Raw genomic sequence first — 16,354 nt, forward strand, 5'->3', positions numbered from 1 at the left:
TGAGTCCCAAAAATTAGCTTCCACCGCAATTCGCCAAGAATGCGCCAGTCATTCCGCAGAAATTAGCAGTCTGAGAAATTAATCCGCGGACAGCTGCGCTAGCGACGCCAGTTACTATCAACGATCTGAAATTCGGGCGAGTTGCCGGCTAAGCACTAAAGCGAATCCCTTTTTTCCTTACTTCCGTATAGCATCTGTAGCCTTAATGTCACAAACAGGGCTCTCGACAGATAGTTAATACGCTCAACTCCTGGCAACACTATTGAGCATTCCAGTTTCCATACCATTGACACCTATACTTCGAAATGTAATTTAAATGAATGACACCTTCCATGTTCAAAGTAAGTTGATTGGTAAAACCTTACGAGCAGCTCTGTGAGAGACACCTCAAGAAAGCAACTTTTTCTTTCCGTCCTTTCGAAAAGAACTGCATGTTTCTCATTTCCATTTCTGAAACCCAGTTTCCTAAAGAGATTTGGGACATGACACCATAAACAAGCGTTTCTACGAACTGCGTTGTTTTACAGGCGGCAGCTACGATAATAAGGAACGTTTGAGAACACAGGTCACAGCTGCTTTTACCGGAGCTATACACTGTGTCTCATTTATGTTTACCACCTGAAATAACTTTTTCTCCACAGGCAAAATAAAAAATGTATCAAGCGAGTACTTTTTAGCTAATGTTCTATACTTCACGAGCGTATATTGTAAGTCAGAAAACATTATTGCAATTACAGTTCTGCTAACTTATATTCCACACAGATGAGTAGCAGGTCCGCAGCTCGTGGTCGTGCGGTAGCGTTCTCGCTTCCCACGCCCGGGTTCCCCGGTTCGATTCCCGGCGGGGTCAGGGATTTTCTCTGCCTCGCGATGACTGGGTGTTGTGTGCTGTCCTTAGGTTAGTTAGGTTTAAGTAGTTCTAAGTTCTAGGGGACTGATGACCATAGCTGTTAAGTCCCATAGTGCTCAGAGCCATTTTGAGTAGCATTTCTATCTTATCTTCGTTGGTGTACGTTGTACAAACACAAACCTTCCACTGAATACAGTTTTCCGGCCGCTGTGGAAGAGCGGTTCTAGGCGCTTCAGTCTGAAACCGCGCGACCGCTACGGTCGCAGGTTCGAATCCTGCCTCGGACATGGATGTGTGTGATGTCCTTAGGTTAGTTAGGTTTAAGTAGTTCTAAGTTCCAGGGGACTGATGACCTCAGATGTTAAGTCCCATAGTGCTCGGAACCATTTGAACCATTTTTGAATACAGTTTCAAGACCGCTACGGTCGCAGGTTCGAATCCTGCCTCGGGCATGGATGTTTGTGATGTCCTTAGGTTAGTTAGGTTTAACTAGTTCTAAGTTCTAGGGGACTAATGACCTCAGCAGTTGAGTCCCATAGTGCTCAGAGCCATTTTTTTTTTAAATAAAGTTTCCTGAATGCCTGGTGTGCATATTGTCTACGTTTTCATTCGTTTACAGTCAACTCCAGCAAGTGAACGAGCTAGGTGCGTGCGCTACGTATTAGTCAGGATAATCAGCCAGTTTTGTGTTACGTTTTCAATAACGTTACGTTTGCATGAATGATACACTGTCGTAAGTTTTTGAGCTGGTCGCGACAAGACGAAGTGTATTACAGTATGAGAAAATATGGTGTGCTCTTTAAAAAGGCGTACTGATGCTCGTATTTTCGGAATTTAAAGTTAGTTTATGCGCTACAAATATTGAAATAAGTGTGTAGTACTGATGCTATGTTATGTTGTACTAAAAAAGAGGTGTGTTGCGTTGGGACTATGTGGCGCTTAAATATCTATCACCAATACGATTTTATGGAATCTCAGAAACTGCAGTACAATTTTTCTAAGATCGTCAACATAGCTTATTTACTTTTTAAAATTAATTGTTACTTTTTGCTCTCGGGCTGGATTTCTTGAGTGTTGTTTGTCGTTCTGGGTCTTGAACCGAGTTGGATCGAAGGCAGAGAAAGGAGGAGGGGGAGAGAGAAAGGGGTGAGAGGAAGAGATTTTCAAAGAAAAGCTGCGTGATTCGGCACGCAATTGTTTACTCAAAGCGAGAGCGTCACGGATTTGCTCAACTAAGCACAGGGGTAGACGCCACAAAAGGGCTATGTCCATCACGGATAGGCTCTCTGTCGAAACTTGCGCCAGTAATAGTCCTGCATCATTTTATTTCCTTCGACATATGCCACAAGTAACGAACAAGGTGGTAAAATTCAAGAAACTGGTGCTTACGGGGAGCTTAACCGAGAGTAATCTTTCCGGCGCTACATTCGCTACTGGAACAGCAGGGAGAGCAAACTTTAATGGTACACACCACACGCGGTAATGAGGCTTTGCGGAGTATTAATTCACGTATATATTTATTGCGAGTAAAATGCTCTCACCTTAAATGTCACGTCTTCAGTACAAGAGATCACCTGGAACAAGGTGAATCCATACTATGCTCTTTGCTATGTTAAGAGTTTTTGGACTGCGGATCAGCACTTTCCGTGCTGGATCTTCGGATGGTGTATTCGCGCTGTTTACATTTGGTCCGATGTAAGTCTACCGTAAGCTGTCTGAACGAGAGATGCAAGAATATGTTGGCGTTGACGGAACATGGTGCGGCAATGAGAACTCAACGTCTAAATCTCGTTTCCTTGTCGAGAGCGTTAGTTAGTTTTAGTGTATAATTTATTTCACATTGAGAGAAACAAAGGTGTGAACCTACAACGAATAACGAAATTCCCTGCACTTGAAAACTCATTGTGGTTAAGATTAAATAAACAAATAAAAATGCGATTGAAAGCCAGTTCTTATACATCAGTCATTACTGTTGGTGGAGGTGCTGTGATCTTCAGAGAATGGTCTGATACATTTCTGCACGCTAGTCTACCTTGTGCAAGTCTTTCGTGTCAACGGAATTACTGCCCCCTACATCCATTTGAATCTTCTTACTGTTCTCTGTTCGAGCTGTCGTTCCCTTCTACGGTTTTTAGCGCCCACAATTCGCACCATTATCGAACTGACGATTCCTTGATGCCTCGGGATGTCTCCTGTCAACCTATCCTTTATCTTAGGTTGTTCCATAAATTTCTTTTTTCGCCACTTCGATTCAGTACCTCATCATTAGTTACTCGATCTACCCCGTCTAATCTTTACTATTGTTCTATAGCACCACATTACCAAAGCTTCCATTATCTTTCTTTGTACTGTTTATTATCCTCGTTTTACTTGTATACAGGCTACGCGCTAGACAAATACCTCCAGAAAAGACATCCTAACATTTAAACTTTTACTTAATGTGAACAAGTTTCTCTTTTTGCGAAACACTTTTCTTGCTTTCGCCAGTCTGCGTTATATATCCTCTCTACTTCGGCCATCATCAGATGTTCTTCTGCCCGAATAGCAGAACTCACCTGTCACTTTTAGTGTCTCACTTGCTAATGTCATGCCGTCAGCATCGCGTGGTTTGATTCCTTGTTTTATTGAGTCATAACCTCTCTTCAAGACGCTATCCGTTGCATTCATTTTTTTCCCTCGAGTCACTTGCCGTCTCTGACAGAATTATAGCGTCAACCTGAAAGTAAAATTCCTTCGCCCTGAATTTTACTTTCCTTTCCAAATTTCTCCTTGGTTTCCTTTACAGGTTGCTCAGTGTGTACACTAACATTATACCTAGGCTGTGACCCAGTCTCATTTCCTTCTCAACCATTCCCTTTCATGTCCTTCGATTCCTGTAAAACTGTCTCGGTTCAGTACAAGTTGTGAATAACCTATCGCTTCCTGTATTTTATCCCCGATATCTTCAGAAGCTCGAAGTCTGTATTCTAATCAACATTGTGAAAAGCTTTTTCCAAGACTACAGCAGCTAAAAACATATACGATATTGCAGTGCCTGCTTTGTTCAGAAATATGAAGCATTGTTCTTTCGGACATGCATGCATGCATGTGCGAAGGAGCACAGCATCGTATTCATGACTAACTCAGTCACTGCAATATGGTATTTACCCGCCCACACCGGGCGAGCGACTTTCAATTAAAATGTCTCCCTTGTATGGGTGGTGGTGGTGTGTTGGGGCTTATGGGCGCTCAACATCGAGGTCATCAGCGCCCTGACACAGATTAAAAGGAACGAATGTGGACAGACCTAAGAAAACTAAAGCACACACTCAAAGAAAGCAGGAAAAGAAGGAAAATGCTACATAAGAAAGTAAAACCTAAGGAAAGGGGAAACATAGCAACAAGAATGTCACAGGAAATTGTTATTGGCTGGCCACTTACATAAAATATGGGCGAGCATGTCACAAAGTGAGGAAATTAAAATCCTCTCCCTAAAATCTTTGTAAAAACATTTGACAGGGCACAGAACTTTAAAACTTTAATCACATTCGTCTGAGTGTTGCCTAAAAGAGATGGCAGGTCCGCTGGCAAGTCAGCCACAATAGATGTACGAGGGCAGGTTGTAGATACATGGTTCAAGACATATAGAAGATTGGGTCTAGCCGTGAGTCGTGCATAGATAGCCTAATGGTAAGGCGTTCGCTCGCGATAAGTGGGAAATCTGGGTTCGAGTCCCGGTCCGGCACAGATTTTCTTTTGTCATTTCATTTTACAGCCGATGGTTGTCCATCATCGCACATGGGAAAACTTTTCACGCTACAAATATGGATTTTCCCATCTTTAACCTATGTTCTCAGATATATCATAGCGTCTAAAGTGCCTCTCGTGGTCCTACATTTTTTCGTAACCGAAACTGATCTTCTCCAAGATCAACCTCTATCAGTTACTCCGTTCTCCTGTAAATAATTCGTTTCATTATTTTGCAACATTGGTATATTAAATTGATAGTTCAGTATTATTCGCACTTGTCAGCACCAGTCGTTTTGGAATTTGAATTATTACATTCCTCAATGAAGTCGTCATTATGTAAAGATTTTCCCTTCTTTTTCTTCTCGGCGTAGCAGAAACTACTCAAACCGTAAGACAGTGTAACGCAGGAAGGATGGTATGGCTTAGGCTCAAATGCGAGTGTTACGAAGGAAATCATCGCGTCCAAGAAAACTGCTTTAACTGCTCTTCTATTTACCGAGCGAGGTGGCGCAGTGGCTTGCACACTGGACTCGCATTCGGGAGGACGACGGTTCAATCCCGCGGCCGGCCATTCTGATTTATGTTTGCCTTGATTTCCCTAAATCGCTCCAGGAAAATGCGGGGGTGGTTCCTTTGAAAGGGCACGGCCGACTTCCTTCCCCAATCCGATGAGACCGATGACCTCCCTGTTTGGTCTCCTCCCCAAAACATCCCTCTAACTGCTGTTCCCTTCCCTTATTCATGCTCTGCCGTCTGTTGCGTTAGCTGACGTTTTTGCAGGTAGAAGCTGCCTTGCTCAGTGCCAGGTGCTCTACTAGACATCTGTCAAGTCTCCCGACACATACGTTGCCGTACACAGATACTGCGACAGCAACGTGCTGACCTCTATTCGAGAACATCGTGCAGGCATCATGTTTTCAGGTTTTAGCTGTTGCTCGCTCTTAATATTTCGGTAGTATTCTTGAAATATCTGGTATGATTGTAGGGAATCGCTCTCGGGTCAATAAAATCCCGCGCAATAGTCAAATGACGGGCTAAAGGCAGCAGCTGGGCTGAAAGCGACCTTTACGCGATTTTGAAATCGTCTTGTGGAAATCCAGAGCGACTATGACGAAGGGCAGCGCCGGTGACTAGTTCTGACATCAAAATGTGGAGGAGCGACAGCTGCTGCTGCTGATGGATGGTTGCGGCCGCACTCGCCACGGCCGTTGCGACACGAGCAGTCCCCACTGCGACCCGTCTAGCCCAGCCCAGGCAAACAGATGGGCCGCTTCTACCTAGCTATCGTCAACAACTTTCTTTTCCGAGGGGGCCCGGTACACCATGCAGTACCTGTGTGTTCAGCGCTACGGTCCCGTAACACAGAAGAAGTTCAGAGTTTGACTCGTCGACGACGAGGTCATTGGTGCCGGGGCCATAGCTCAACTGGATGGTGGAAGTTGATCGAGTCGGCAGTGGCCTCATTGAAGGATACATCCCCAGGATTCGCCTAAAGCTCCAACATCTGAAATAATCCTGTTCGTGGAAGGTTTAGATCTCTGTGGTACACTTTGCCTGCCCCTAACTACTTCTAACACGTGGAACCAAAACATCTCGCCGCCCTGGGAACATCTGGCTCGTTCTTACTTACTGGCGTGAGCCAAGTAGTCAGTCTGAAGATCGATAAATGAAACCTGACCAGCCGGCCGTTTTGGCCGAGCGGTTCTAGGCGCTTCAGTCAGGAACCGTGCTGCTGCTACGGTCGCAGGTTCGAATCCTGCCTCGGGCATGGATGTGTGTGATGTCCTTAGGTTATTTAGGTTTAAGTAGTTCTAAGTCTAGGGGACTGATGACCTCAGATGTTAAGTCCCATAGTGCTGAGAGCCAGCCAAACCTGGCCATGGGGATGTAGGCGAGCAGGAAGCGGCGTGCCGCAGTAATAACAATGAAAGAGGCAGAAATTGACCCAGTAACCGAAATTTATTCTGCATATGAGATTCGACAAACAAACGGGGAACAAATACTAGCCCTTGATTACTAAATCCTCGCAAAACATGCGTTTGCGGTTGGTATCAATTCGCGGTTCCCGCCAATTTCGTATCGTCAGTATAGGGCGTGAAACAGGACATTTTGTACTTTATTGTATGTGACATACCATTAGGGACCTTATAGCTGTAATTAACTAGTTCATGAACAATAAATTATGACGTCCTTTGAATAAAATATGGAGTATCCTAGTAAAATTTGCGGTGGTTTGGTAACAACGCAACAGTTTATCCCCTTTAGTGTTCTAGGGCTAGGTACTTAAACCGGGTCGGCCGTTGTGGCAGAACGGTTCTAGGCGCTTAAGTCTGGAACCGCGCGACCGGTACGGTCGCAGGTTCGAATCCTGCCTCCGACATGGATGTGTGTGATGTCCTTAGGTTAGTTTGGGGGCTGATGACCTCAGATGCTAAGTCCCACAGTGCTCAGAACCATTTGAACCAATTTAAACCGGGAGGAAACTGTGTACAATCACGTTTCACAAATGATCGAGCACCAGTTAAAATAACAGTTACAGAATGATAGCGAGAAAGCACTATAAGGTGTAGACGGGTGAATCAGCAGATAATTTACGCCATAGTCGATTTGCAAAGACTTTCACTACTGCTATAATTGCGTGAGGCCTTAGAGTCAGACTTTCGCCGAATTGGCGCCTACCACGAGGTCCTCTGTGACAGACACTGGTTGCTTGACTGCACCAAGACGCCGACGAAAGTCAAACTGCGTGAACGTGCAAAGACTCCATCCCAACATGAAAACAGCAGGCTGTCAGGGTAGGCACAATATTCTCTCGCCGCCTTAAACGGTCACTAATACTAGCGGCTATATTCGTCTTGCAAAGGAGTTCTGAGAGAACACTCTCTATGTGTTAGGTTGCCATTACCTGGTTGGCCGTAACCGCCAGCTACCTACCAGGTAGGTAACCCTGCGCTGCTAGCTTGATTCTTCAAACCAATGAGATTTTCTAATGGTCGCCACCATTTTGGTGACCACCAATAACTACGGGTTTGAAGGCTGTTGCATTAAAATCAACGTGGGGCAAAATTATTCCTATAGATAGAAAATGATATATAACTTCCGTATCTCTTGTCTCGGGGACGTATAGAAAATCTGGCGACAAGGTTTTTTCTTACTTTAATTTATAACTTAATTCGCTAACCAAATAAATTAACTGTCACAAGACCTTACACTACGCACTAGGCTTGGATTTTTTGAACCTACCGGTACTGTATGTGGCTTCAACTCGTCGTATGTGGAATTTGAAATGATACTTATGCAAATGGCGAGCGAACAGAACACTGAAAAAATTTGTTTTGTTTCCGTATTAGGTTTTTGAATTCGGTTAGCGACCACACACTGATATGTAGCGTAGCCCGAGGTTTAGGTTAGGTTCAAAAGTGACAATGCAGTTGGGAGTTGGCAAAATTAACAAATGTCGTCTGTGAGATATGGTGTCGGCTGTACGTATGTTAAGTTTCGATGGGTGGTTTATGCGTGCTATTTTGACATCATCGACCAGTTGCGTCGTAATTTTCAGTTTTTCGCCAGGTTTCAAGTCAGATCACTGGTGCGATTGGTGCAGGAACAGGTAGCTAACCATGAAGGTGAATAAATGTATCCATATTGCGCATAAACAGACGAAGAGACCCGTTGCCGCACGGGCACACTACTGGCGCGGTAGGGCTCCCTTGCCAGATAGCATTGACAGAGGGTATCGAAAACGTTGAAATAATGGTAGCTCATTTTGTATTATCACAATATAGTGGAGAAAGTAGCGCTGATACGAGAATCGAGTTGGCATGCCTATCATTAAAACTAAGGCGTTTTTCGTTGCGGCAAAATCTTTTCACAACATTTCAGTCGCAAACTTTCTTCTCCGAATGAGAAAATATGTTGTTGACTCCCACCACCACACTGATAAAATAAGATCTCCAGGACGTTTGTGCTCGCTGATTTGCGCACCGTTTGTGGTGGGACCATCATGGCTATCCGGTTCAAATGGCTCTGAGCACTACGGGACTTAACTTCTGAGGTCATCAGTCCCGTAGGACTTAGAACTACTTAAACCGAACTAACCTAAGGACATCACACACATCAGTGCCCGAGGCAGGATTCCAACCTGCGACCGTAGCGGTCGCGCAGTTCCAGGCTATAGCACCTAGAACCGCTCGGCCACCGCGGCCGGCGCGCATGGCTATCCGAATCGCTGGATGCAACACACTTCAAAGAGCTCCTGCTTCTGAAGAGGGTTGCACTACTCTATGTCTTTGTTACATGACTTCGCAGTTGCCTTTTACAGGCATTTTCACTTTTGTTTTCACTGAAACATGTGTAGTGGGGTGACGAGCCGAATAATCACAATTACATCATTAAGTTGCAGCGAGCTACAAGACATCGCGAGGCTTTTTGTTAAAATGAAATGAAACATCATTTATTCGAACTAGATGGCATCGTAGGTCATCCAGATTATGGAAAATCCGGACAATTAAGAAAAATAAAATCGAAATGCGCGTTTTAAACGCCACAAGCTTATATTTGTTTTCGTGTAAGCTGGTAAACTGTCCGTTATTTTTACATGTATGTTTCCCAGATATTGAAAAAATTCCGCTGTGATCTTTATATACCGAAACACAATGCCGGAAAGAAATGGTACATTCTGAAAGATGACGTCGATTTTGATCCGATGATAACATATGCCACCTGGGGGATATTACATGTAGTGATAATGGCTTCAGTCTCGTCTTTCAACAGATAGCGTAGTGGCATAGCTACCAGGGCGCCATCTGAGGCTACTCTTTAATAGGCAAAGCTCACAGCCAGAAGACTCAGTGTGATGCAAACGTGTGAAGCAAGCAGGTTTCCATGCCACGGAGACGCACTCGTGCTTCCTAGAACTAACTGAGCGAGTCTGAGAGAGATCAAATTGTGGCGGGATAGTCCTTTCGGAGAACTGTTACGCCATCTGGACGCACTGTGTCAGTTGTACGACGATGCTAACGTCACGTGACTATTCTCTCACCTATAGACGAGGTTCTGGATGTCAACGCAGCACAGATGCCCGCCAGGTTCGTGGTATTATGAGGACAGCACTGGCAGACTGTGCAGCTACCACAGCACGTGCAGAGTGACATTAATAAAACCGACAAACTGCAGGGACTGATTCCTGATTGGAAATGGAGGAAAAAAGGTCCGAAGAACACGTGTCCAGAATGGACGGTGTCCTTGCAACGCCAACAAATCGTCCCCGGACACAGTATAGAGCTGCATCGCATTCACATCACAACCGAAGTTCAAAGTGGACTCCATGGGATGCAAAGCACGCGTTCACACGTCGCATCATGGATTGCCGCACTCTTTCTCACGTTACGGCCTCTCTCCGTACAGCGTCACAGGCACCGTGAACAAGCTGTTGAAGGGACTGCGCATCAGGAAATTGTTCAGTGTATACAACGCTTTTCTGATTCTCCAGAGGGAAAAATACAAGGGGTTTAAGTCCGGTGATCTTGCAGGCGGTGCTACAGAACTTACGCGTCCTTTCCAACTTCCGGGGAAGATGTTGCTGACGTGTACAGCTCACAGTTAAGTGGCTTTGTACCAGAACCCTGTTTCGTGGTTGGCTAAATTTAAGTTTAATGTTTATCATCGCCCATTGTAGCCGCCATTACTTCTGGATTTCAAATAATGGGTGTTTGTAAATTAGTTGTACGAAAGTTACCTCTAATTGTAAGAAAGATAAGTAACTCATAGAAATGTTTGATACGGCACTGAATACAGTACATCTTGAAATTTTATTTGCAAAAGTTCAATGTGGCTTACTTCTGTAACACGACAAATATCCCATCTGTTATCAGTTTCCTGCCAAAACCAATGATGCCCAAGTCTTGATGTAAGCTGCTTATATTATCCGTTGTCGTAGCTGTTAGACGTTTCCCGGAAGCGGATGAACAAGCACTCTGTCATTAATTTATCAACAGCCACAGGAGTCCATTGGGGTTAAATCGGGTGATCCTGATGGATAGGATACTGTTCCACCACGTCCAATACATGTCAGTACATTCCTACGAAAATAAGCGACAAGTTCACGATGACAATGTAGCGGCGCGCCATCTTGCTGGAAAACAAATTCTGTGCTCCCATCGTGTTGTAACTGAGGCATTAGATAATGTTCAGCCATATACAGGAGCGCGAGGCCAGTTACAGTTTTCCCTGCAACAAGAAAGGACTGTAAATCTCGTTACAGCTTACAGCGGAAAGAACATTTATCTTAAATGAGTCCCGTACATGTCCGATTACATGACGTCGTTTCTGCTCAGGCTATATCCGCACATTATGCCGATTCACTTTACCGGAATTATGAAAGATGGTTTTGACACTGAACACGGTTTTATTAAGAAAATCATCTTCCAATCTACATTTAGTTAAAGATTTCTACTCAACACTCAGCTCGTTTTTCTTTGTCACTTTCTCTTAAGGCTCGCAACAGTTCAATTTTGTAGGGTTTGAGAGACATGCGTTTCCATGACACCTTCCACACTCTTACGCTAAGCGTAGTCAGTTGTAAGCTGGCACGTCTAGTTGATTTGCCCAGACTACGAACGTAAGATCACTCAACTCGTTGAATTGCTTCCCGATCCTGACCCGGCGTCCAGTGTGATATACCACTAGATTCGCTCTTTGTCTTTGAGGCGGTGCCTTGCGATATTGGATCTTGAATTGTCCCTGCACTCGAGCAGCAGATTTGGACTCATGAAACGTAAACAATACTGCACACGCTCTGCACTATTATACGACTCCACGATGACTGTTGGAATAACTCATTTGCGCATACCACGTAGTGGAAACGTCAGGAACTAACAGTATTAGGCGGGAATAAAACTTGATATACTGCATTCAGTACCGCGTCAAACTTTTCTGTAAGTTATTTACCATTTTCACAATTAAAGATTACTTTTGTATAACTAATTTATAAACACCCTGTGTTGTACAAGTACTGTATCAATAAAAAAACAGTCTCGATGAACCGGAGATCCGGGTTAGTGAGGGCCGGATGAACGAGGATCCACGGTACTGAGAAAATCTGTGAACAGCCTCCACACTTTTATTTGTGGAGTTCGGTTTTGACCCTGGGGTTGCTCGTTTCGTGCCGCGCTCCTTTGCAGGAGACGAGGTGTTTTCGTGAAGAGACAGGCAGCTGCTAGTGGCGGCCATCCACAGGTTAGTGAGTCTGCGCTGCCTCCCAAGGCTGCCCGCCCCCCCCCCCCCTCCCCCTCCTGACCCGGTGCTGAGCGGGCAGCTCAGCCGCTGGTTTATTAATCCCGGCTGCGTCGAGGCCCGGCAAGTTGGAGGCCGCAGCCGCACCTCGTCAGCAGTGCTGAGCGCTGGCTTTGAATAGTGAAGGTCGCTGCCCGCCGCCGCCGCGTTCAGCGCGGCGTTCCTGCGAAAACGCGGCCGCAGGATTTTCTGGCCAAGCAAACAGGTAGTGGCGCGGTGGGCGACTGCTGACTCGAAGTAAACTTAACTGAGGCAAGGTGAGGTATATTGGCGGCGAAGGCTGCCCACAGCCGGAGGACGGGAGATAGCTTTGATATCGCTGCGTTACTCGACTGGCATTGGATATTTCGTCATTGCAGATGTGTGAACTGACATTCACTTTCGAAAAAGAAAAAAAAAGAAAAACGACCAGGTGCGAGAAGGACTCGCCCAATCAGGGTGCCTCACAAATGTAGATATGTATATAGACAGTTCATCCTCTCCGTGAATAGATAATCTTGACGATTTTTGCCTGTTATTGACATTGATACTTGCAACATATCGTTCCCAGGGATTCCAAGACTTTCGAGAATGTTTTGACTTCAAGTTCGGCGCTAGGTAAATAAATGTTCAAATGTGTGTGAAATCTTATGGAACTTAACTGCTAAGGTCAGCAGTCCCTAAGCGTACACACTACTTAATCTAAATTATCCTAAGAACAAACACACACACCCATGCCCGAGGGAGGACTCGAACCTCCTCCGGGATCAGCCGCACAGTCCATGACTGTAGCGCCCTAGACCGCTCGGCTAATCCCGCGCGGCGACGTTACGTAACAAACGACAAAGAAAATATTTTTTCGTGTGATATAATTTTAAGTTAACAATTTTCGGATTTTTCTTTTCTTTTACTTATAGCGTGAAATCTTGATTCGTGCTAAATTTTATAACTCTACGTCAACTGAAAGTATCCTATATATTCTAATGAGTCAGTTTGGGAGTATCAAAATATGTGACATAAACGACCGTATCTTTTGATTGCAATGACTAAGGAGCTCAATTTTTTTACACCACCAAAGTACCATACACCTCCTCCTAAGAGTGTTTTCTAATGATCGGACATACGGACTGCAAAGTGATTCTGTTACGGTTCCGTTTTTTCCGATTGACGTCCGGAAGTCTAAAAAATAACGGAGCGTATGAAAGACACCCGTGCCGATGTGGAACGAATGGAAGTATGATCAAGTGTCTGCGCAAAGAAGAAGAAGAAGAAGAAGAAGAAGAAGAAGAAGAAAAATGAAATACCATAATTTTTTATTTCCATTCGTTACTGTGGCTGTCAGAGCAGAGCACTCGATCAGATGGGGAGGGATGGCCATTTTGGAAAACCATGATCTGACCAACATGAAGCACAATATTTATTCTACGACGGGGTTCTGGCTACTTTTGTACGACGAAAATTCTTCTCGGTTTCTTCGCGAAACACGTCTGAGCCTATGTGTAGCATCACCTGTGGGCCTTTAAATTTATAACATGTAGGAAAACATTGTTACTGTGACGACTAGAAATCTACGCCTCCGTAGTTCAGTGATCGGCGAGTCTGGCTGTTATTCGGAGGATCAGGTTTCGATTCCCGGTACTGCCAAGGGATATTTCCCTGGCGGGAGGACTAGACCTGGGCACACACAGCCTCGCGATGGCAGCTGGGGCGGCACGTGAATGAGAGGTAGCGGCTCCGAGGTCTAGAAAGCTGTGCTCATCCTACGCCTCTCCATACCGCACATAGCGACTCTGTTGGTAGAGGATTACAGGGCGGTCACTAGCACCCTATTGGTCCATTAGGTGCAGGACACGAAGCCCTGCTTTGCTGTCACCAGAAAGCAGACCTCAACATTTTTGTTGTTTTAGTCATTTGTTGTGTGATTCAGTAGCTAGTTTTTGGTTTATAGAAGACTAGTTATTTCCCGCGGCTGGCCTCGCATACCAAGAGTTATGTTATGATGAATCATGGTGAGCAAACATGAGAGTAATTTATAAATATCTGTGTGTGTGTGTGTGTGTGTGTGTATTCTGTATTGAACTGGGGACCTAGAAACGACGGACAGGCTTCGTCCCCGCCGTAGTCCTCAGTGGTACACAACGGGCTACAGCAGTCCACTCACCGCACCGTACCCAGGCCCACGGTTATTGTGCAGTTCGGCCCCATGCAAATACGTTCGCGTATTTTGTTAGAACTTATAACAGATGCGATTCACTAAGCGGCTAAAGTGCGACGGGCTTGTTGCCGATATTAATATCGAAAGTATGGCTTAAACACGTAGATAATTGTATAAGCATTGTATTCCAAACGTTGAACCGTATTACGTAGAACATATCAAACAATAAATGCATTTTCACAAGTATGACGAAGTTCTAAAGTCAAAGAGCAAATAGCTTTTATCAAAGAGTAATCATTGTTCCATATCTCGCGTTATATTCTTCAAATCAATAAATGTGATATGCTACACAATTTCTAAAGCAACGTATATCTTTCCTTGCGATTCAACCTATCTTCGTACCAAATTTCATCAAAATTGGTTCAGCAATTTAGTCGTGAAACTAACAGTCAAATCAAATGTGTGCTAAATCTAATGGGACTTAACTGCTGAGGTCATCAGTCCCTAAGCTTACACACTACTTAACCCAAACTATCCTAAGGACAAACACACACACCCATGGCCGAGGGAGGACTCGAACCTCCGCCGGGACCAGCCGCACAGTCCATGACTGCAGCGCCTAAGGCCGCTCGGCTAATCCCGCGCGGCCAGACAGTTACTTTCGCATTTGTAATATTAGTACGGATATGGATCAGACGGTATTGGTTGGGTAGGCATCCACTTGGAACAGCATAATGTTTCGAGGAAGATGGCGGAATGTTAAAGAAAATTATTTCAGCTTTAATATCGTGCGAAAATTTTCGTAAGTACGGGCAGTTTTCTCAGCAACCTCTCTAAAAGTATTATGCTGTTGGAAATGTCAAACTACACAGCTAGCTTTTTATTGACTGACGTAAAAAATAAAAAAACGCAGTAAGAAAAACACAGATTCTCATTCATCGCTGTCATTGTTCAGATACTTAATGTTTACAGATGACTTGGAAGAGCAGTTGAACGGAATGGAAGGACAGTGTCTTGAAAGGAGGACACAAGATGAACATCAACAAAAGTAAAACGAGGATAATGGAATGTAGTCGAATTAAGTCGGGTGATGCTGAGGGAATTAGATTAGGAAATGAGACACTTAAAGTATAAAGGAGTTTTGCTATTTGGGGAGCAAAATAACTGATAATGGTCGAAGTAGAGAGGATATAAAATGTAGACTGGCAACGGCAAGGAAAGCGTTTCTGAAGAAGAGAAATTTGTTAACATCGAGTATTGATTTAAGTGTCAGGAAGTCGTTTCTGAAAGTATTTGTATGGAGTGCAACCATGTATGGAAGTGAAACATGGATAAATAGTTTGGACAAGAAGAGAATAGAAGCTTTCGAAATGTGGTGCTACAGAAGAATGCTGAAGATTAGATGGGTAGATCACATAACTAATGAGGAGGTATTGAATAGGATTGGGGAGAAGAGAAGTTTGTGGCACAACTTGACTAGAAGAAGGGATCGGTTGGTAGGACATGTTCTGAGGCATCAAGGGATCAATAAATTTAGTATTGGAGGGCAGCGTGGAGGGTAAAAATGGTAGAGGGAGACCAAGAGATGAATACACTAAGCGGATTCGGAAGGATGTAGGCTGCAGTACGTACTGGGAGATGAAGAAGCTTGCACAGGATAGAGTAGCATGGAGAGCTGCATCAAACCAGTCTCAGGACTGAAGACCACAACAACACAACAACATGAAATAGGTTGGAATTGATGATGCTACAGATTTTTTGGGAAAGGAATTGAGTAGAATTCGTGTTTTGAAAGAATAAATAAAATGAGTAAGGAATAAAAAAATTAAGAGAAGAAATACACACGGGAGAAGGGAGGGAGGGAAAGAGAAGGCATACATTGGTGGAGCTAATGCTATTGCGTAGAAATGTGCTGTAGCCACAATCACTAGACTGTCGACGTAACCGAGTCACGGGCGGCATCGTTAGCAGTTGATTTACGCGGTGACATGTCACCACCAGCTGCCACGCGATTTTGACACCAATGTGGCTCGCTTCTGCTGGACCGTGCTGAGCGCGGAGAAGGCTCAGTACGTAAGAGCGTGGCCTGCAGGAGGCGAAGTCCCTTTCCAATGTGTCACGGTGATTTATTACAGTGTACTGTCACGCCGAAGAATGGGTTAGTCATTCTGAAAAAGAGAGTTATTTTTAGATTGAGTAAGGGTCAGTGCGTCGTGACCGGCTTCGTCCGCTTCTGTGGGTGAATTGTGCAGCGGGAGGCGCTCGTTAGATGAGCGCGCCTAATGGCTGAGGACTCGTGGGTTCTCCTGCGCTGGAACCCGGAGACTACTGGAGGGGCGCGTACGCCT

This window comes from Schistocerca serialis, chromosome 9, assembly GCF_023864345.2.
Source record: "Schistocerca serialis cubense isolate TAMUIC-IGC-003099 chromosome 9, iqSchSeri2.2, whole genome shotgun sequence".
Classification (NCBI taxonomy): Eukaryota; Metazoa; Arthropoda; class Insecta; order Orthoptera; family Acrididae; genus Schistocerca; species Schistocerca serialis.